Source organism: Octopus bimaculoides, chromosome 1, assembly GCF_046866305.1.
Source record: "Octopus bimaculoides isolate indiv1 chromosome 1, ASM4686630v1, whole genome shotgun sequence".
Taxonomy (NCBI): Eukaryota; Metazoa; Mollusca; class Cephalopoda; order Octopoda; family Octopodidae; genus Octopus; species Octopus bimaculoides.
This window is the reverse complement of record NC_142928.1, coordinates 149,125,779-149,148,246: the sequence shown is the minus strand read 5'-3', so window position 1 is coordinate 149,148,246 and position 22,468 is coordinate 149,125,779. Positions and strand designations below refer to the sequence as shown.

General features: G+C 33.6%; 1 protein-coding gene across 2 annotated transcripts in view; it reads left to right on the top strand.

Moving 5' to 3' along the window:
• The window catches only part of LOC106881381 (zinc finger MYND domain-containing protein 19), a 231,250-nt gene that overhangs the window by 187,336 nt on the left and 21,446 nt on the right, over positions 1-22,468 (top strand). The window lies entirely within an intron of this gene.

Below are 22,468 nucleotides of genomic sequence, written 5' to 3'. Positions count from 1 at the left end.
TTTCTGCAAATCTGACAGGATAAATACCATAGAGCATTCTTTATTGCAGCCATGAATTATAGTTTTTTAGAAGCACATATCTACTAAATCTAACTTATTTTTCTTTCCTTTTTAATTAAACTCAAGGCAACCTTTGGCAACACCTCTTCCACAGACATCATCGTTTTTACTCTGTTCCTACTACTCAAATACGTTTTTAATTATCGTAGATCAATCCCAGACAGTCTCATCTTCTAATAGAATGATACCATTTCCCATCAACAATGTGTTGCTTTCATAATTGCATCTAATAATAATACATTATGTTAGCCTTCATGTGAAATTCTTCCGTTGGGTTACACCCAGTCAATCCTCTGGATCAAGGAGTTTCACTGATTCTACTTAATACATCAACACATGTTGATGTCTGTCTCTTGATGCCACACCATATGAATTAAACCATGCAAGAAGAATCCAACATGCTATAACTAACAACCAAATATTCCTTACATTATACTCTGCTGTCTTAGAAAAAAACGACACATTGGATAATGCATTCCAGGATACATTGCTCCTAGAAAAAGATTGAATGATCATTGTTGGAATTACTTTTTTTTTCTTTCTTTCTTGTCTGCTGGGGCTAAATGACAAAAACTCATTTTGATTCTCATTTCCTTCAGTGACCAATAATTTGTCTGTTACCCAAGCAAACCCTCACTCTTTTATACTCTTGAAATTCTATGTTCTGAGAGTGATAATATTTCCCACCAGTTAACCATTTCTTCCATTAATGAATCTCATCTGGGTCATGCAATTTTGTCTTATTCTTTTATTCTTGTACTTGTTTCAGTCATTTGACTTCAGCTATGCTGGAGCCCCACCCTGAAGGGTTTTAGTTAAACAAATTGACCCAGGACTTGTTTCTTAAGCCTAGTACTTCTATTGGTCTCTTGTTGAACTGCTATGTTATGGAGATGTAAACACACCAACACCGGCTTTCAAGTGGTGATAGGGGGACAAACACAGAGACACACACGCATATATACATATATGCCACACCTGCACCTACGAAAACATTAAATTACTTTCTGTGTCTTACCCATGACCAGATCCCTCTCCTTCATCATGCTTTTGTCTCTTGTTTTGATCACATCTGTTCTTGGTTTCATAGTCCTTCTATCATATACTGTGTATAATAGGGAGAAAATATTTATCCCTACATAAAGGTGGATGTTCTGTTATAACAAACTGTACAGCAGTAGATACCATGAGAGAAACTCTCATATTGGCATTTTGTACAAAATGCACTCATTTATATCACTAGCAGGGATTTATCTCCCCACTAGAGGTATAAACTAGAGTGCATTTTGTACCAAAAGCCAGTATGAGAGTTTTCTTTCATGGTATCTACTGCAGTAAAGTTTGTTCAAACAGAACATCCTGTTTAAATGGGGATAAATATTACCTCTGGTATTAATAGTGTTACTAATATATACTATGTATTATCTTTCATTCCAAAGATTGTTTCTTTCACTGACTCAGTACTAACTATCATTTTCACATATCCTGCACCGATACAGAAGTTCCTTTACTGGTAAGCTAATAAAGGAACCCCTATATCAGTATTAAGCCCCCTCCTTTCATGTGTCACCCACTTTCAGATATCATAGTTAGAATGTCCTCCAAACTTACAATAATTTAAAAATTAATAGATTAAATTATGTTTATTAAAGTTTAATTAATTAGACATCTAAGTTTAAAGTTTTAGTGTCCCAAACTCTGGAATGAAAATGCAAGAGCAGCAAAATCACCTCCTTTCTATGGATGTTTATTTGTGCACCTTATTATTGATGCAAGAAGAAAAAAAAGCAAAGACTATGCACACAAACCTGGTATTACATCAGGTAATAAATGTTACATAGTGTGTTCTTTGAGTTTGATGCTTTTTAGCAAGAGCCACAACATTTGGCAAAGATTGTGTTTAAGATATATGTCTCCTCATTCCACAATATTGAGACAATTTCATGATTTTGTCAGTGTATAATTCTTCCTAGAGGATTCCCTTTCAACGATATTGAGTGGGGAAAGGAAAGGGGCAGGAATTCAACATTCAGTTGAAAATTTGGATATCTAGCACCAATGTCCTTGTTTGTACAGATGACAGCATAATCCTGTGTCGTTTTTGCTTCAATATTATGTCACAACATGAGAATGAATCCTTCAGCTCATCCATATCAATACCGAAGGGATCGGAGATCCAGCTGGGTACGCCTATGTTAATGATATCCTCACACCATGATTCCAAATCATCTGAAATAAATTTCAAATGTTTGCCAAAATGCATATATTTACTGTCTAATACTTCCTCTACCATTCCCAATGAAACATTGGGCATGGTGACAATATGTTGCATTTTCTCATTAAAAATAAAACATGCAACATTAATGTGTTGCATTCCTTCCCTGAAGCTGCATATTAACATCATTAAAAATGGGCATCTTGCTATGTTCAAAATATAAATTTTTGAACCTGCCAAATAATTTGCCTTTCAATCTATGCTCTCACTTTAATGAGAAATGTCAGTTCATAAATTGGTGCAGCCTTTGAAATGCCATCATTCTTCAGAGTGGAGGAGTAAATTTTAAACATTTTTCCTAATTTTTCAACAATGAAGTAAATCACTCTGGGTTTGGAACTTTTTTTTTTTTTTTTTTTTTTTGTTACGAAGCTCTGATACCAAGCAATTATTCTGAGAACTCCATCAGTTGTGCAAAGAATATGTTATCAAGAGGAATATTGTTTGTAGTGAAAAGAAAAAATTGTATTTAACCAATGAGAGATTCACCTGTTGCATCTATCTCTCTTTTTTTATAAAGAACATTTCTTCTTGAAATGCCCTAATATCCAAATATCTGATGTACACTATTAGTAATGTAACTTTTGTTATTGACACTAGATTCAGTCAGCTGTATGGAAAATTCCAGTTCATGATCTTCAATTAACCGATTTTTTACATTGTTTGCCAGTTCATTGATTTGACTTTTGATGATTTTTGGTGCCTAAAAGGTAAAGGAATGTTTCAGCACATCACTTGCATTTTTATTATCACAGATACTCACTATGGGCATCACCAATGATTTGGCCACAGTGTGCAGTTTGTTGCTTTTAGTATACTGTATGATGTTACCAGACTGTTTTAAACAAATTAGTTGATGTTGACAAACAACACAATAATTGTATTTTTTCCACAAAATTCTTTCTTGAGAGTTTTGAAATATACAAACAGCTAGTCTCCAGTTTACTGACCATTTCTTCTAAATGGTCATTTGACCTGTTGTAAACAGCAGCCTTCAAATCATACCCTATTGTTTTAAAAATGGAAGGACACATTGCTTAATGCAGACTGAGATGCATTGTCTCAAAATGAGTACTTTAAAAAAATGGTATGGTTGCACCTAACATGTCTTTTATTACAGGTCTGCTTCAGGGGTGATCTGGAGCTACACATTAAGAACATAAAGGAGACTATTTAAAGCTGACATTTCTGTTCAAGATGACTTTGCAGCTATAACTTGGATATTTATTTCATTCACATTTAAAAATATAATTCCAAAATCGAAACATGCAAGAACTCAGCTTTACATTATACTGTGTATGCTAGTGTATATGCATGTATGTACACAGTGTTTATACATGTGTATGTGTATTTGTTGTGTACATTATTTCATTTGTTTTTTGTTTTTGTTTTTTTCTATTTGAATATACTGAAGTCATTGTTTTAAAGTAAATTTTTCTCTCTGAATTATATTTGCTTTTTCAGTTAAAACAGCTTTTTTATTGTTGAATTTTATGGGTATTTTTCTTTGCATCGTTCAATTTTATAAACCGTTTTGTTTTCGTTACTTTGACTTTCCAACTTTTTTTTTTTTCTTTTTTTTTTCCCCTTCTTTTTTCACCAAGCAATCTTAATGTAAATAACCCTTTACATTCAATATGCAATGGACAGGTTTTATCTTGCAGTTAAAATGTAACTAACCCTGAAACCATTTATGTAAAGTTGAAACTGAGCTAGAATTTAAATTGTTGAATTTTTTTCAAATGAAAGAATCTGGAAGAATATGGTTTTAGCAGTTTCTGTTCTACAGTTACTCTCATAAATCCAATTTAACAATATGATCAAGTACAAGAGAACCAAAGACAATTTGAATATAACTATTAGAATAATTGTTGCATTAGTCTAAAAGGAAACTACTTCAGTTTTGGGGGTTTTTTTGTTTGTTTTTTTCTGGTAGATCTTTTAATGTACCAAAAGATTTGTTTTGCATTTGCTTTTTAATTAGAAATGTATAAATTAAACATAAGCCTGTTAGTAAGTTTATTTTTTGTGGTGTATGGGTGAGGGGGTATTTAATTATATCAATATGTAGTGAATTGACTGCTAAGATAGTTACTTGTGTATACTTTGCTAAGAAAAACAAAATTTGCACTCAAATTTCTGTGCACAGCAAAAAAAAAAAATTAAAGGGGCCATTATGCCCAGAACATAGAGATAAACTAGTGCTTTTAGTTTTCCGCTCCTAATGAATTGACAATATTTGAAGCATTTAGTAACAACTAGGCTTACAGTGAGCCTATAGAGAACTGCATGAGTTTTGCATGCTTGGAGTGTGTGTGTGTGTGTGCATGCGCACATGCGTGCATGTGTAGATATGTATGTGTGTATTTGTGCTATTGTCTCCTTGTCTTGATATTACATAATAATTGTAAATATCACTGTCAAACAAAATGGTGTTATACTTGTCCAACCTTTCATGAAAACATGTCTGCTCATGGAAAAATAATACTTTACTTGGAAACAGGTTATGGTTGGCAACAGGGTCAGCATCTGACCATAAAATATTTGCCTCACCAAATTCTGTTTGACCCATGTGAGCATGGAAAAATGGATGTTAAAACAATAATAATGATTTTATATGTATACACACACAAACACACACACACACACACACACACACACACACACACATTCATGATACTGTGTGAGAATGAAATAAAAACTTAGATAATTTCAATTAACTTTCTTACAAATATATTTACAAAATATTATCAATAGAGTTAGTGGTGAAAGTTTATAGTCAATCATCACTAACAAATCTTCAGAATTCTGTCACTATTGTTGTACAAAAAAAAGTCCATATCATTTCATAACCATCAAAGCAAACACATAGTAATAAATTCATTTAACCTAAACAAACCCAGTTTGTTAGTTAAACTCTTATCTAAATTGGGTATATATTTATTCTTTTGCTCTAAAAGCTTTTCATTTAATAATTCATCTTCTGTGCCATCCGTCACATTGGAAATACCACTCTTTTTTTTTATATATAAAAAAAAAAAAAAAAGACTTCATCACTATTTCACCTGGAATACTTTTCACATGTCTTTCACTCATTGTATGACAATATCCAGCCTAGTTCTAGTTACATAATACTGACAGCCTATTTCTGTTGATGAATCTGGTACATTGCCTTACTGAATCATAGAACTATTGAGTTATATTATTTTACATGTATCCTGGGAGAGCTGAAATAGTGGTGGAGGTGTAGCATATGCACAAGTTCGTCCACACATAGTTTACATGTCCAAGTCTTTAAATTTTTCTCTAATTTCTCATATCAGGAGACAGTATATTCTGAACATGTTTTGCCCTCTTGTAATTTATAGTTTTTTTTTTTTTGTTTTTTTTTTTCTCCACCAGCCCTGTCACTAATTTTTCCAAGTTCTTTCCCAGCAAGACCTATTCTCATACTCTTCAGCATATTTAGTAACGGCTTCACCACTTGATCGTTTGCCTTCAGAGATCATGGTTTATTTTTATCTTTGTTTTACCTTTTTTTTTTATCAGAAATAAAATGGATTTTTAACACTTTTACTAACAAATCAATTTATGTACAGACAAGAAGTTTAGACAAGTATGAAATTTATAACTTGTATTGTCACAGGAGCATGTCTTGTAATTGAATCAAATTCTGCTTAAGCAGTTGAGTTTGATTTTATACGTAATATCATCAACATATATTTGTTTCTGAATGTTATATAAAAGGCAGCTAAAAAGCTTCACGTCAGGAAAGGCATCTAGCGTAAAAACTCTACCTCAAAAGGTTCCATCTAAACCATACCAGCATGGAAAAATGGATATAAAAATAACACATTCATGTGTTCATGCACTACAAATTCCAGAGTAAGGTTTGATTGATAAATCATGATGACAGAGTTTTTTAAAAAAGAAAATGCACTTGTGTAGCACATTCTAATTTTTTATAAATTGTAGATTAGCTCACTAGATTTCTCTTTAGAAACAAACAACCACTGAAGTTAGTGTCCACAATTCTATTTTATAGCGGAGGATATGAAACATTTTGTGATGAAGATTTCATACTTAATTTTGTTATCTATAAACCTTACAAAAATAATGACTTGTTGATAGAAGTGAGGAAATATTTAATCCAATCTACTAAACTCTGAATATAATCTAACTTGTGAAATATTATTGATATATTTTGATATTGTGAGCTCACAGGTGCTGGTGCCACATAAAAAGCTCCCATGCTTGTGCCATGTAGAAAAAGCACCCAGTACATTCTGTAAAGTGGTTGATGTTAGGAAGGGTATCCAGCCAGCCAGCTCCTGTCAAACCATCCAACCCATGCCAGCATGGAAAACAAATAAATGATGATGATGACATTTAGCTTACTTGAGTGATAGGCTTCATCTGTCATTTGGTTTAACCCTTTGGCATTTAATCCAGTTATACCCAGCCCCAGTATTCTACCTGTTTTATGTTAAAACAAACCAGATTGAACCTCTCGCACCTACCCAACAGTATCATTCTAAAACTATACAAACACAATTGAAATCTTGAAGCTACAAAATAATGTGTGACTAATTTGGAACAATGTGAATAGATAAGCAATAAATTTGACAAAGAAATCTGAATGCTAAGGGGTTAAGATTATGACATGGTACTAGAATACCTTTAGTGGAGCTTACTTTGTTGTATGCATTTGGGCCAGAACCCCTGTTTGAAGATACCTTCTTTTCTTTCTCCCACCAGTAGAAAAGGAGGAAGTCATGGGCATTACCTTTTCTCCTGTTAAAAGTTGAATATGAACAATGACTAAATATAAACAATATTTGTACTTCTGTATAAGGTATCTGATTTACAAGGAATGGAAGAAAGGGTTGTGATATTGATTATGCATTCCTTGCAGTCATTAATGATATGAAAGTGAGTTGGATAGAATCCAGAAGGAAAATATTACTTCAGTTCATGAAGAATGTAACTAGATGCTCACTACACTGAATGTAATTATTGGTATATTTAGAACTATATATATAAAAGTATCAAACTCAAGAAAGCTATGGGCAATACACTGCACTCATGATATTGAATTGTTTATCCAACAACAAAGGAACTAAGAAATAAATGTATGTGCATGGAAGAGAGAGAGAGAGAGAGAGAGAGAGAGAGATTCATATTCAGTTTCCCACTGAGATCTCAAATAATAATAATAGAATAACTAAGATTTGTCTTCATTAAATTAGTGCACTTAATATTTTGATATAAAAAAATTAGTTCTTTTGTTTACATTATCAATATTAATATACTCAAATATATTACTTTTGATATGTTAAAAGATTATCTGTTGTACAACTTGGTTTATTATTAATTTCAGGTTATTTATTAGTGCTTGGTTCCTGTATTTAGCAATCTACCAAAATATATGCTACGCTGATTCGTTGTTGCTATATGATGAGTAATAAATAACCAAGTATTGTTTGTCAGTCATTCAAAATTTCTTTCTGGGTTTTGTCAATTGTTAAATACTGACAGTTATTCAATACTTCACTATTCTCATAAGTTCAGGCATACAAATAAGTGTATGCTAGTTTTGATCTATCCACATGAGCTTAAACTCTCCTGAGCCTGAAAAGAATGGCCAATGTCTTCAACTTTTTTTAGGCCCTTGCAAAATAAGGTATTTGTTAACGAGATTATTTCAGGTTGCAGAGATTGTTGAAAAAATGTGTTTGTGAAATACTGTTTAATGTGTGTGTGTGTGTGTGTGTGCATGTACGCATCCACTTGTGTCTGCACGGGGCTCAAGAAATTGCAGCTCTAAGGAAGGAGCAAAATAGAAATAATTTTATTCATTCTTGGTAAAGTAATTTGGTATATATTCTTGAACATTCAGAATATCCAAAGACATGGGTTTTTTTGTTTTTTATTTTCTTTAAATGGTTTATGTGGATTGAGAATTTAACTTTTCTGTAGTGGTGTTTGACTCAAAATACATAACATTGCTCTCCTTGGCTACCTAGATGGGCATTGATACCTCTCAAGGTTATTAAAAGACAGGATGATTAACACTCTGTATGTATAACATGAATTCTTGGGCAACAAGTGTAAAACAAAGTTATTAGTCAACCCTGAAAGTGTTGTGTGACCCCTTTTAGCTTATTTTAATTCAGCAATTTCTTGGTTCATGCACTGAACATAGATAATAGATTTTCTGTTAACCCAAGAAAAGCAAACTGTCAAGCTACTAGAAATTCATTGTGGAATTATAATAATGTAGTAGGGAAATCTTTTGTTGTTAATTGCTTTTTGAAATTGTACTGTTTAGCCTAACTGTTATCATTGTTATTCCAATCATCGTGTGACCATTACCACTACTACTGCCACCATAACTGCAAAGGCTCCCTCTCTTCAATCTCAATATTCTCTACTTGTATTAAATGGAAGAGTTTATTTCTCAAGGAACTTTTATAGCTGCTTGCTTCCCTTTATCAATGCTGATTACATTTTGAAAAACTGGCTGCATTTTTATCATGTCATTGCACAGTTGGAAGTTTCGGTAGTCTTTCTTCTCTCTATTTTTATATTTCTCATTAAAAATCCATTCTTTGTAAGGTTTGTAATCTTCTACTTAAATAATACAAATATTTATAGAGTTAATCTGAAGAAGATAAGATGAGTTTTAATACCCACCTCCCACCAAATCGTTTTGCTTTCTTGTCTTTTTTTACTGTAAAAAAAGCAAAGGTTTAAATTTAAGTGGTTAAAAAAAGTAGATAATTTACCATTTTACTCTTTAAGTAGACCTTCTATAGGTTGTAATATATAAAAAAAAATCTAGATCTCACAGCAAACCATAAGGTAATTTTTATGCAGTGAAACTAACCAGGTTTGAAGTAATTTGAATATTACTTTTAGATGATGTCTGCTAGAAGTAGATGAATGATTTAAGAGTAAATACTGTTTGAATCTTCTCAATATCTGTGAATAATGGTTATGTAGTTGAATTTTATAGGAATATTACATGTAAAGAAAATGAGAAAAAATACAAGTTCAAGTCTGAATAGGAACCTCTGTTTCTTGACAAATTCTAACATTAGACTTCTTCTCACTCTTCCCTATAGACTGGTTATCCTGTCTATTTGACTTCAAAACTTTTAAGGCCATGACAGTGGTATTGAACATCTCTCTCTCTCTCTCTCTCTCTCCACGCACACACACACATATATCACAAAGAAACTTTGCATTAAATTACTTTGTATTATCCTAGTTAGTGTAAAAATTCTCACTGCTAAACTTTCTTGAACACATTAGATATCTAATAATGACATTATAAAAATTCAGAGAACTATTACCACAATATGCCAACTTGATCCTCCTTTTCCCTTCTATAATAAAAGCCTTTTTGAAGAACCATTGAAAATTCAACAGAGATACTCTGCTTAAACAATAGCTTCACCTGCTGACTCTGGTTTTCTATAAATTTCCATGTGTAAATTTGTTTTCAGAGAACAAGCAAACTGATCTTTGAACAGCAGCTTAACAACACTTTGGTTTCCAGTCAGTGGTTTTATTCACAATCTCTGTGCTACTGTTTGGCTAATTTGGTATTTGATAAAGGCTCTGTTTAATGAACATTCTCTACAAAATGAAATGTTTAGAAATTATAACTCCCTCAGAACTTTTGCTGCATACCAACATGTGATTAGTGAGACATTTTCGTTGGAATCATTTCATTTAATGGTATTTCCTCTACCTCCCTTTCCTTCACTATAAATGACTGACTGACTGACTGACTGACAAAGTCAAATCTCTGGTATCAATTTAAAATGAACTTGCATCTTTTAAAACTTCAAATTTTAATATCCTCTCTCTAATAAACATATCCAACTAATCATTTTTTTCCCCCTCTCTCTCTCTATTTTATTAATCACTTTAGTGTTTATACAATCAGTTTTTGCCAACAAGGGAGCTTCAGTGTGGTCACTCAGCCTGTTTGAAATGTAAATTTCCCTCTAGTCTCACCTTATTGTTATTGTTGATATCTATGACGGAACTACAACAGCGGCAGAAGCAGCAACTGACATGATTTATTATTATAAAGTTTGTGTTGTTCTGCTAGAACTGTTAGCTGGAGGTTATCTTTTTAACTTTTATATGTTTCAATCATTGGACTGTGGCCCTGCTGGGCACCTTCTTGATGGGTTTTGGTGAACAAATCATCCCGTATCTATTTTTTTTTAAGCCTGGTGCTCATTCCATGGGTCTCTTTTTTTGCCAATCTGCTGAGTTACAGGAACATAAACAAACCAACACTGGTCATCAAGTAATGGTGGAGACAAACACAAACATACAAGCACACACACACACACACACACACACACACAGGTTTCTGTCTACCAAATTGATTCACAAGGTATTGGTCAGCCTTGTTTTGTAGAAGACACTTGCTCATGGTGCTGTGAAGTGGAACTGAACCTGAAGCCATTTATTTGTAAAAGCAAGCTTCTTAACAACACAGCCATACCTGCACCTGTTTCCTTGATTTTACAAAGCAAAAAATATGGTTTACTTGCAGTGTATATTATAAAACATGAATAAGAATGGCTATCAAGCCATAAATTTTACTGCTGTTGGTATTTTAGTACATAGTTTTAGCAGGAAGCTATTCTTCAGTTATGTACTGATGCTATTTTAAACAGTTCTGGTTTGTTTGGCAGCAGCCATCATCAACACCCCTTAGCTTGCCTAGTCTTCAGTTTATATTCCACTGCTCAAGTTGAGTATTTTTGTTTTTAACCTAAGATTTGATTGTCTTTTGAATATTTTCAGCCAATACTTTTCAAACTCTTTAATATTCACTTACACTGATTTAATCGCTTCTGTGATCCTTATTTATAGTGCTAATGTTTACATTTACCTAGTTTGTTTTGAAATTTGTTATATCTCTTGTCTTTAGGTTTATAGCAAGAATTTTATGTTTCAAGTGTATATATTATGAATATTTTATGTTATAATACTATGATAATTTGTTTTAATAATCAATAGTTATTGATCAAGTATGTAGTATCATGCAAAAAATATATAATACTTGAATTCAACAAGAGCATCTTAGATTGGTTTCATTTCAAAATGCCAAACATGCCTTAGAAATATGCCAAATTATTCTATCATTTTCTTTTGCTTGTATTGAAAATGTCAGTTAGAAATCAGTTTTGGCAACTCTAAAAACTATCCTCTTTTATGAAGGCAGTTGGCAAAATTATTCTGAAGATAAATTTTATAGACATGTGTTTGTGTGTGTGTGTTTATATATATATTTATTCACAAATGTGTGTGTATGTGTGTGTTCATGATTATGGTAGAATTTCGCTCCATATTCTATGCAAAGAATTTGAAAGAATGTTTAACCAATTAACTGCTGTAGATTCATCATCATCATTTAATGTCTGTTTTCCATGCTGGCATAGATTAGATGGTTTGGCTAGAGCTGATAAGCCAGAGAGCTGCTCCAGTCTATTTTGGCTTGGTTTCTACAGCTGGATGCCCTTCCTAATGCCAACCACTCTAGAGAATGTACTGAGTGCTTTTTATGAGTCACCGGCACAGGTGCCTTTTATGTGTCGCTAGTACAGATGCAGGGTATGTGTCACCAGCACGGTTTCCTTTTACATGTCACTGGCATGGTTGCCTCTTATGTGTCACTAACATGATTGCCTCTTACTTGTCACTGGCATGAGTGCCATTTACGTGACACCAGCACGGGTGCCATTTACGTGTCACTGGCACAGGTGCCATTTATGTGTCACCAGCACAGGTGCCTCATACGTCTTACCTGTCTTATAATACATCTTAGCAAGCTTGCAGAAATGTTAGTGCTAGACAAAATGCTTAGCAGCATTTCTTCTAGAGCTTTAAATTCTGCTGAGGTTGACTTTGTCTTTCATCCTTTTGAGGTCAATAACATATGCACCAGTTCAACACTGGGGTGGATATAATCAACTTACCCCCTCCCCTAAACTTGCTGGCCTGGTGCTAAAATGCAAAGCCATAATTTCACTCACTCAATTTTATATTTTTTTTTTAGTGACTGATGAAACTCTTCATCTCCCCAAGTACTTTTTTCAGCCTCTCTATTTTTCATTCAATAACAGTCTTTGTCTCTCCATCTCACTCCCCTTTCATCTCCCCTTCACACCCACATACCAAAGCTGTGAAGATGAAAATAAAGAAGCCATGAAATTATGAATGCTAAGTATTTCTCACTTGTTGATGCTAACATACAGAAGGTATTCAATTATTGATATAAATTCATTAAATGTACTGAAATAATGCCAAACAAAGTTTGGTAGAAGTGAACATTTATCTTATGCTTAAACTAGCCTAACTCTTAAAATGGCATAAATCTTGCCAATCCTAGCAACCTTGGATTCATCTGCTTAACTCTGCAGATATTTAGGAATTCACTCAAAATCACTGCACATTGGTTTGATCATTAATGCTCTTCTTTCTATTTGTCTGTCCTTTGTGTTCGTTATTGACTGATTGGAACAAAGATTAAATTGACAGTTACATACAATTAGTAGGTTGTGGAGAGCCAAATGTATTAACTGTCAGAGAAGCAAGGCGAGAGAGAGAGAGGGAGAGAGTAAACTTCACTGAAAAGATAGGAGTTGGCAGTTTTCAGTAAAAGATGTTTTATTTACTAGTAAGGGTGATGATGATAAACTGAAATCAGCAGAACAGAAGACAAAAAAGAATTTGTTTGGTAGGATATGCTCATATTAGCTTGGAGCTTGTTTTCATTTGTCTTGCCTCAGGTCAGTTTTGATCTTGTAAACCTATGATCAATGATATTTCAGACATAAATTGTTTTTGTTGTTCCACTACTCATCATTTGAGAAACAAAGCACATACCCTCTCATAGCTTCAAAATAAGAACAACACAATAGATGTGATTTGATAGAGAATTGGCTGATATTTCTAGCAGGTCAAGCAACTATGTAGAATCTCCTGTAGATTTAAGAATGATGGCCAACAGATACTTTTGCTATCAGTAGATCTAACAACATTAAGTGCCTTTGAAAAAGAAGATCAAGCACTGTCAAGTGTTCTTAAACACAGCATTCACTTGTTAGTATCTTTCATTTAGTTTTCCTTTTTTTTAAATCTTAAATGTTCACACAGAATGAGCACATCTCTAATTTGTTCTGTTTGTAGTGTTATCAAACTTTCATAGTTTCTATATGGCTATATGTCCCTATAAAGCATCTGTCTATTTTTAGCTACTACAAAATATCTATTTGCTTTAACTCACTGTATGTCACTATATAGCATCTATCTACTTGAGCTATTACAGCTATTTTGTTAGTACCAATTTGATATAATTTTGTCAGCTTTTAATATTTTGTAAAAACTAAACATACTTGGACACTTTCTGGATATGCCAAAAAATCAGCAAGTGTTCGTATACTTCAAATTTGTCTACCTATTTAACCAATAATTTTGGCTGTACTAGACTCACAGTATGGTGCCTTTATCTATATATATAAAAATGAGAATGTCTGTCTGTCTGTCTGTGTGAATCCCTAAAACTCGAGAACTACACAACCAATTTCATTCAAATTTTACACATGCCTTACTTAGGGTTCCAGTTGTGTTTTAGTAAAAAAAAAATTATTAACTTCTTGCAGAGTTCGAGCACACGGCAACATAATATCTCCTCCACTATTTAAGTATTACGTGTCAAAAGTGAAACAAAAACACTCATGTCAAATACTTTCACTTTAAAAATGAAACTATTCCACTAACTGAAACAATCACATTTCGATACTGTAGTGACAGATACTTTCACAGAGAGAGAGAGAGAGAGAGAGAGATGTATATGTATACATATACATGTATATGTACACCATTTCGATACTGTAATGACAGATACTTTCAGAGAGAGAGAAAGAGAGAGAGAGAAAGAGAAAGAGAGAGATGTATATGTATACATATAGATGTACACGTATATGTATATATATATAGATCTATACATACATGTATATGTATATATATGTGTAGATGTATATATATATATAGAGATGTACATGTAATATGTACACATATATACATATATACATGCATACAGATATCTATACATATATACACCCATCACACACACATACACATGCACACAAACACACACATTAGTCTTTGTTTTCTTATCCAAAACTACGTCAAAAGTACTGAATGGATCTTTATGAAATTTGGAAATTATATTCTTTGCATAACGGCCATAACTCCCATGAAAATTCATATATTTTTGATGTTGATGAAATTTTAACCCGAACATAACAGATGAGCATTATTTAGAAAATGATGTCACACGTTATCGAGGCTGCCATTCTTTCTGAATGTGCAAAAGGGGGATGACGTCTTTATTCCAAGAATTCCTCTTACTCCATCAGGAGCAGACATTCCTTTTACATTCAGAAGACTACAATTCCCCCTTCGTGTGACTTTTGCCATGTCCATAAACAAATATCAGGGTCAAACACTGTCTGTAGCTGGTCTTCTCTTGGAAGAGCCCTGCTTCTCACATGGACAACTGTATGTTGGCTGCTCAAGAGTGGGCAGCAACAAAAAACCTATTTGTATATGCTCCACAAGGGAAAACAAGGAACATAGTTTACAATGAGGTGTTATAATCACAACAGCAAGAAAGTATGTACATGATCACCTTCTTTTACGAAACTTCATTGACTTTCATATATTTATATTGATATACATATATATACGTGTGTTTGGGTGCGTGTGTGTATATACATCTCTATATATAAAGATGATGCGTAGTCTAGACGGCGTTTTTAGATTTCATTATTCTCTTTAACCCGGGCAACGCCGGGTATTTCTGCTAGTTATTAATAATGACTGCTAGTGTAATTAATATTGCTGTTTGGTCTCAGGTCAATTTGCTCTACAAGTCATGGCCATCCTGTCGTTTTGTATGTCCAGAGCTATATTGTTCACTAAACCTTCTTTATGGCAAGATTTGGTTGCTATTCCTAGCAGATTTATCCACCATGTAAATGCTCCCTTATTAGCTCATGTCTGTTGCTAGTATAATTTATACAGTGTATGTTGTAATATTGGTTCCTGACTAGATCTGTATTCAGATTACATTGCCTACTTTGTGAAATCCAAGTATCTGAATCTGACAAATGTGTAGAAGAAACTAAAGAAGAAATGAAAATCGTTTATTGGGAGAAACCATACTATTTCTCATCATATTTTGTTTGTGTGTGTATGTTTTGTGGGAATATTGGTTGTTAGGTTTATATTGGTTACTGGCTACTCTATTGCTGTCTATCTCTCATTACAATTCAAATAGTTCTCATCTATCCTCATTATCTATTGATTTTCACTCTAGTACCACCAACTAACACCTTTAACTCTTGGATACTTTATTAATATAGCCAAACTTTATTTTATTCCTTAGAGTCAGTATTAGTTTACTATCTAGAATGGAATGTGTGGGTAAAAGTACTGTTGCTTATGAAGAAGCTTGCTTCATTGGCTGAGCTATTTGACCTTGATAGGCAGTTTAGAGTTGTGAAGTAAATCGGGATAGCAGTTAGATATGAAAGGAATTAGTCAGAGCATACAAGATGAAATTGCTTTGCTATAAACATGAGATGAATATTCCGGCTGAAGCCATGTTAGAAATTGGAAATTGACATTATCCAGACCAGAGGCTGAAGTTACGAAAGATTTGAACTGACAGGAAAACTTTGTTTTGTCGATGAGCATACTTTGACTTTAAACAGAAGGGATGGTATTGTTGTTGTTGTTGTTGTTTAGCTCCTAAGACTATTCCATCTATTATTATTGGTGTCATTGCTATTATTATAACTAAGGTGGCAAGCTGGCAGAACCGTTAGCATGCTGGGAAAAATGCTTAGCAGCATTTCATCCGTCTTTACATTCTGAGTTTAAATACTGCCATGGTCAACTTTGCCTTTCATCCTTTCATGGTCAATAAATTAAGTACCAGTGAAACACTGGGGTTGATGTAATTGACTATTCCCATCCCCCAAAATTTCAGGCTTTGTATCCATAGTAGAAAGGATTATTATTATTATTAATGCAGCAAGCTGCAAAATCATTAGTGCTCTGGACGAAATGCTTAGCGGTATTTCACCCGGCACTGTGTTCTGAGTTCAAATCCTGTTGAGGTCAACTTTGCTTTTCATCTTTTCAGAGTCGATAAATTAAGTACCAGTGAAACACTGTGGGCGATATAATTGATTAAATCCCCTTCCCCACAAATTTGAGGCCTTGTGCCTCCACAGTAGAAAGGATTATTATTACTATTATTGCAGCAAGCTGACAGAATCATTAGTATGCTGGGCAAAATGCTTAGCGGTATTTTGTCTGTCTTCATGTTCTGAGATCAACTTACACTGAAATCAGCTTTGCCTTTCATCCTTCCAGGATTGATAAAAGAAGTACCAGTTGAGCACTGGGGTTGATGTAATTGACTTAGCTCTCCCCTGAAAATGCTGGCCTTGTGCCAAAATTTGAAATTGTTGTTATTATTATTGACATATTGCATCTAATTATATTATCTGATATTTCCTTTATGAAGACGGTATGATTGGAGGAAGGTTTTTACTGTTATTTCTAGTAGATTGAGCAAGGCCAGAGATGCTCACTCATTGGCTTGCTGATATTGGTAGTGTTGTTGTGGTGATACATGATTTTCTTGTGCACATCCCCTAAATCATATATCTATCTAAACTGTAATCTTCTTCCCTCCTCACACCTTTTGAAAACATCACACTCATGTGGTTGGGTAGGATGTAATTAGGATAAGTCTCTTATTTTACAATATAGTTGTTCTGATGTATGTTTATTTATTGAGATTAAATCTACCTTTATACTATAGGCAGTCTATCACCACTAGAGTCCTGCTACTGACCTCTGGCAGAAGTTACTAATTTTAGAGATCCATTCTTGCAACCTATTATCTTTGCTTATTGGTTATTATTTATCAATTTTCTCGAATGTTATTCTACATTCTAGAGAATTATATCTAAACAAGATATTGTGATAATTAAAATTTTATAAGTTATTAACCTCGATCACAAAATTTTGATTGACTTGCCCTCTAATCAATCATCAGGTGTTCTGCTCCTTGATAAGTGCATTGACCCAGACTAGATCTAAATGTTGATTCTTTATTTCTAAAATAAAGGTTATTAGTAAATATCCTAATCAACTTAGTAAATGAGCTGACTGTATTAATGTTGTTTAATACTCTGTAGCTTGTTAACAGCCTTCATTTATGCATAAAGGTTCTGAGTTCAAGTATGGCATAGAACAATGTCCATATTTAAGAAATGGACAGATGGCAGTAATTGAAGATATAACTGGCTGAAATGGGCAATTGAAAGTGCAAAAGATGAACTTAATAGTCAAGAAAATTTGAATTATTTTATTTATATGAAGTTATAGAATTTACTGCAGTTATATGAAGGACCGAATTTTTCTTAATTTTGTGTGTGTACACACATATACCTTTCATTCTACCCTTCTCTTTGTCATATATCTAGTTTAAAATTGATCAACTTAGCAGGATCAGTGGTTAAATCCCTGAATATGTAACATTTTAAATGTTAATTTCATAAAGTAATTCTTTAAAGGAAAGAGTAAATAAACAGAGATGTTGATCTGTAATTTGGTAATTTCTATCACAAGCAACTCATCTAGGATTGCAGTAACTCCAAATAACTGATACAAGACAGTGGTGAGTCATTAGTCTTGCTACAGACTAATGTGCTGTAGCCTGATAACATGTACTAATAACCTGATAAAATGCAATTAGCTCATGCTGTAATGTGGTTGGTGATAGGAAGTAACTGCTGGAGAAGCTGGGACAAAGGGCTTGGTCAAGAGGTGAGATGATTTGAAACCTGTCCAGCACATGTAAGCATGACAACAAAAAAGAACAAAAATAGAACTGTAAAAATGATGATTGCCTCAGCAATTTTGTTGAGATAGATTTTCTATGGCCTGATGCCCTTCCTTCTGCCAACTCTCACATGTTTCCAGGTAAAGTAATATTTCCCAATAACCAGACGTTTTTCACTAAAGACTAGAAATGAACGACATTGCTTGTATGATATTGATGCTTGTTTGCAACCATCATGTCATGTCAGTACAGGGTACACACACACATTTATACATATACGACAGGTTTCTAGTCTCTGTCCACCAAATCCACATATAGCTTTGGACACTTATACAAAGTGCCTTGCAATGGGAGTAAATCCAAGTCTACGTGGTTGAGAAGTAAGTTTCTTAACCACACATCCATGCCTCTGCTTATTGTCTAAATTTGAAACAAGTTTCAAATATATCAGATGGTTTGTTAGAGTAATCCACTAAGACAGTTCACCAAACATAGTCCAGCTTTTTGTAATCTTTTATAAATTGAGTTTAAACAGAATGAAGTATGCTGTTGATTTTTCTGTGATTTGATCTCCTAAATCTAAACATTCATCAAATCTTTCTTTTTAGTAACAGAACTAATAACAATTATGCTCAACGGTAGTTGAAGGCTATTGATCAGGTGATCAATAAGTCTGTGAGATCTATTTCTACTACAGCCAAAGTTATACAACCAGTTTAATATGGTAGCTAAATACCCCTGTAAATGGGAGAATTTACAGCTATATTAAACAGGTTGAGCAACTTCTACACCAACATTGAGTCATGAACATGGGATGCAACCTTAGACACAATGTACATGACTGCTTGTCTCAGCAAGTTTGGTTGATAACACAGTAAGCTTTTCACCATCATTGATTAATAAGATGCTGTAAAAACAATTTTAATAATATCGGACTGTTCAAACCTCTGCCAACTTAGTTGTGTAGGCTCACCCTTCTTTTATTTTTATCAAGGACCATACTGGAGTATTACCTTTTGAGGATCTTTGTTGATTATATTAACCCTAGTACTTTGGTACTTATTTTCTCAATTTCTATCATATAATTAAGTCCACTTTGGCATAAAAGGCTGTAACTTAGTCTAAATACCACAAAATACTTTTGTCCAATACACCAATTGTCATATTTCTTGCTGATAAATCTCTTGCTGATAAACAAACAAGCTTCCTCACAGACTCCATCTACATAGTTTCACTCACAAGGCCTTGGTCGACTCAAGATTGTGATAGCAGCCACTTTTTCCAAGGTGCTGCACTTTAGAATCAATCCTGGAAGCCTTGTGGTTGTGAAGCAAATTTCTTAATCAAATGACAATGCCTTCACCTATGTTTGTAGTTGTTAATTAATTTAATTGTTAGTGTTGAAGTCTTATACAATTAAACAACCTTAATTTATCCAGAAATGTTGTTTACCATTTTACTTCAATTAACATTATTCAAAATTACATCTGACAGTAGTTTCACAGAGAAAGAATTCAGCCTGAAACTGAAATAATAATTGTCTTCATATTATAATTGAATCATCTATATAGAGCGGTGTATTAACAATATAGACTCCTAGTTTGAAGTATTCTTTCAGTAGTTTCCATATTTTAGTATCATTGTACAGCACCAGAATAATATCACCCATTAATATCTTTCAATATATTGTTAGTGTATGATCGCAACAACCTATTGTGTTTCTGAAATATTTGCTACATAGTTAGTTGATAAGCCAGCAGCTAGTAGTAGTTCAACAAAACTGTGGTTCTCTACTTTTCTCACTTGGCATTGGATCAGATGCTCTTCTATTCAATATGTTTTATTACAGCTCATCATTACCTCTACTACATTTTCACTCCTGGGTTCCATTTCAGTTGCCAAATCTCTATCTTGATTGACATTAAATCTAGTAACATCAGATTTACTTACTTTTGTGCGTATGATTTTACATTTTGGTTTTGTATTTTTCTCTAGAAGTAAATTTCATACATTACCTCTGTGGATCAAAGATATGATAGAAAGGTTTAAGATTGGTTACACATTTTCCTTTTTGACACTCAGTTGAAAGGCATGTGACTTGAAACATCACCTGAATTTATTGATACTTCTGGTAACCAAACCTATTATTGATACTCAACAAGCTATCCTTTGGATTTACTATTATTATTGCTACCAATGAAGATCCTCACCAGTTTCTTCATACCTGAATTTTACTCCTATGATTTTTTGGAAGTGGGGTGAGGTAATCCAGAAATAGCAAGAATGAGAAATTGTTATGGATACTATTCTTTTGGATTGAAAGGTCTGCATGTGATGCTTCGCTTGTAAGATTTGAGATGAAAAACAGTACAGATGTTAAGAAACAGGAGTGAGTATGAGTGTAGTGAACTTGTTGAAGTACAGCTAGCAAAATTCACAGATCAGGATTATTTTTTTTTATATATATATTAGATGCAATAGTGCAAATTCAATCTGATGATGTGATTATTGACATTTTGACAAGAAGTAAAGTATAGTGAATGAGGTTTTTTTTTTCTGCATGTAGTCTTTGATGCTTGTTGTTGTTTAACCTTCATGTCAACTCTGATTGATCAGACCTCTCTATGATGCCACTAATGAAAGAAGATGAATTATCAATGATAGCCATCAATACTCCATTCTGGATCTTACTTGAGATTTTTAATGAGTCAGTATCTCCTCAAAGCTGAAATATTACTTGGCTCTAAAGAGGGAACCAGGTGCTTTGAAGTAGTTTAAATCATTTTGCAAATGTGGCTTTCAGAAGTGGCTGCTGTAGAGGATGAGTTCTAGCCATGTGTCCTTGGGAGGAATAGCTCAAGCAGAGATTCCTGTACAAAGTTGTTCTACTCGCAATTGAGGAATGGTGAGTTGCATTTAGTTATGCTACAACAGGAATTATCAGATTCCCACTAGATATTGTGGCACAGCATCTTGTTAATGGAAGAGGTTGGTATCTGCTGAGAACTGCTGCTATTTGCAGCACAAAGCATTGGCTTTAAAGGATAAAGAGAAATAGAAAGTTATTGTGTCATCTGTGCAGAAATGAGTGACAGCAGGTAATTGATTTAGAGAAGAGAATCTATCATGTGACAAGGGAAGCATAGGAAACTAAAAGAAACTTATACATAAGCAGATATATATTATTGCAGACCCATGAAGTAGCTTTAGATCCCAGTGATTAACTAATCAGCATAATCCTTAAAAAGGCTTGACCAGGAGATTTTCACACTACAATTTGCTAAAGGCTTAGCTAGCTCACATGAAATGCAGCAGTTTGGCTTTACTTGTGATTACTTTCACATTCATGTCACATAGCCAAATCTTCCCTTTCTGCAGTCCATATTGATGATCACTAATGTTAGATTAAGATACAAGATAATTGATTTTTAATAAGTTTCTAATTTAGTCACAAGGCTAAGAGTTTTGTGGGGAAGGGTTTAATCAATACTATTGACCTCAGTACTTCATATTACTGACCTCAAAAGGATGAAAGGAAAAAAATGGCCTTGGTGGGATTTGAACTTGGAGTGTAAAGAACTAGAAGAAATACTGCAAGGGAAAAATTCTGATGCTCTAAAGATTCTGCCTGCTCACCACCCTGGCATGATTGTTAATAACGGTTTCCATCATGTTAGAGGCTGGAGTCATAGAATGTGTCCACTTTTTATTCTTCCAGGTAGATGCCTTTTGAGGTATTTAATAATTTATACATACATGTGCATACACACACACACACACACACACACACACACACACGCATACACCTCATAAAACCTTTTAACCAATTTAATCTGAAATTAGCTAAAAAGCTTTCAAGTTATTAATCAGATATGCAATATATGAAGAACAAATTTCCATATATATATATATATATATATATATATATATATATATAATCATTTGACATTCTCTTTTTAGTGCTAGCATGGATTGGCTGGGTTTTCTGGCACAGTATTTTATATTCAAATGCCCAACTTCACATCAGCCTACTTAATTGCCTCTGATGACATGCATGATCAGTATGATTAACTAAATTCCTGAAAGCATTTCCCATGCATGGCCCCTGTTCAGTGACTGAAACCAGAAAAAGAATATGTATTGTTTAATTGATCATATCAAACCAGTATTTA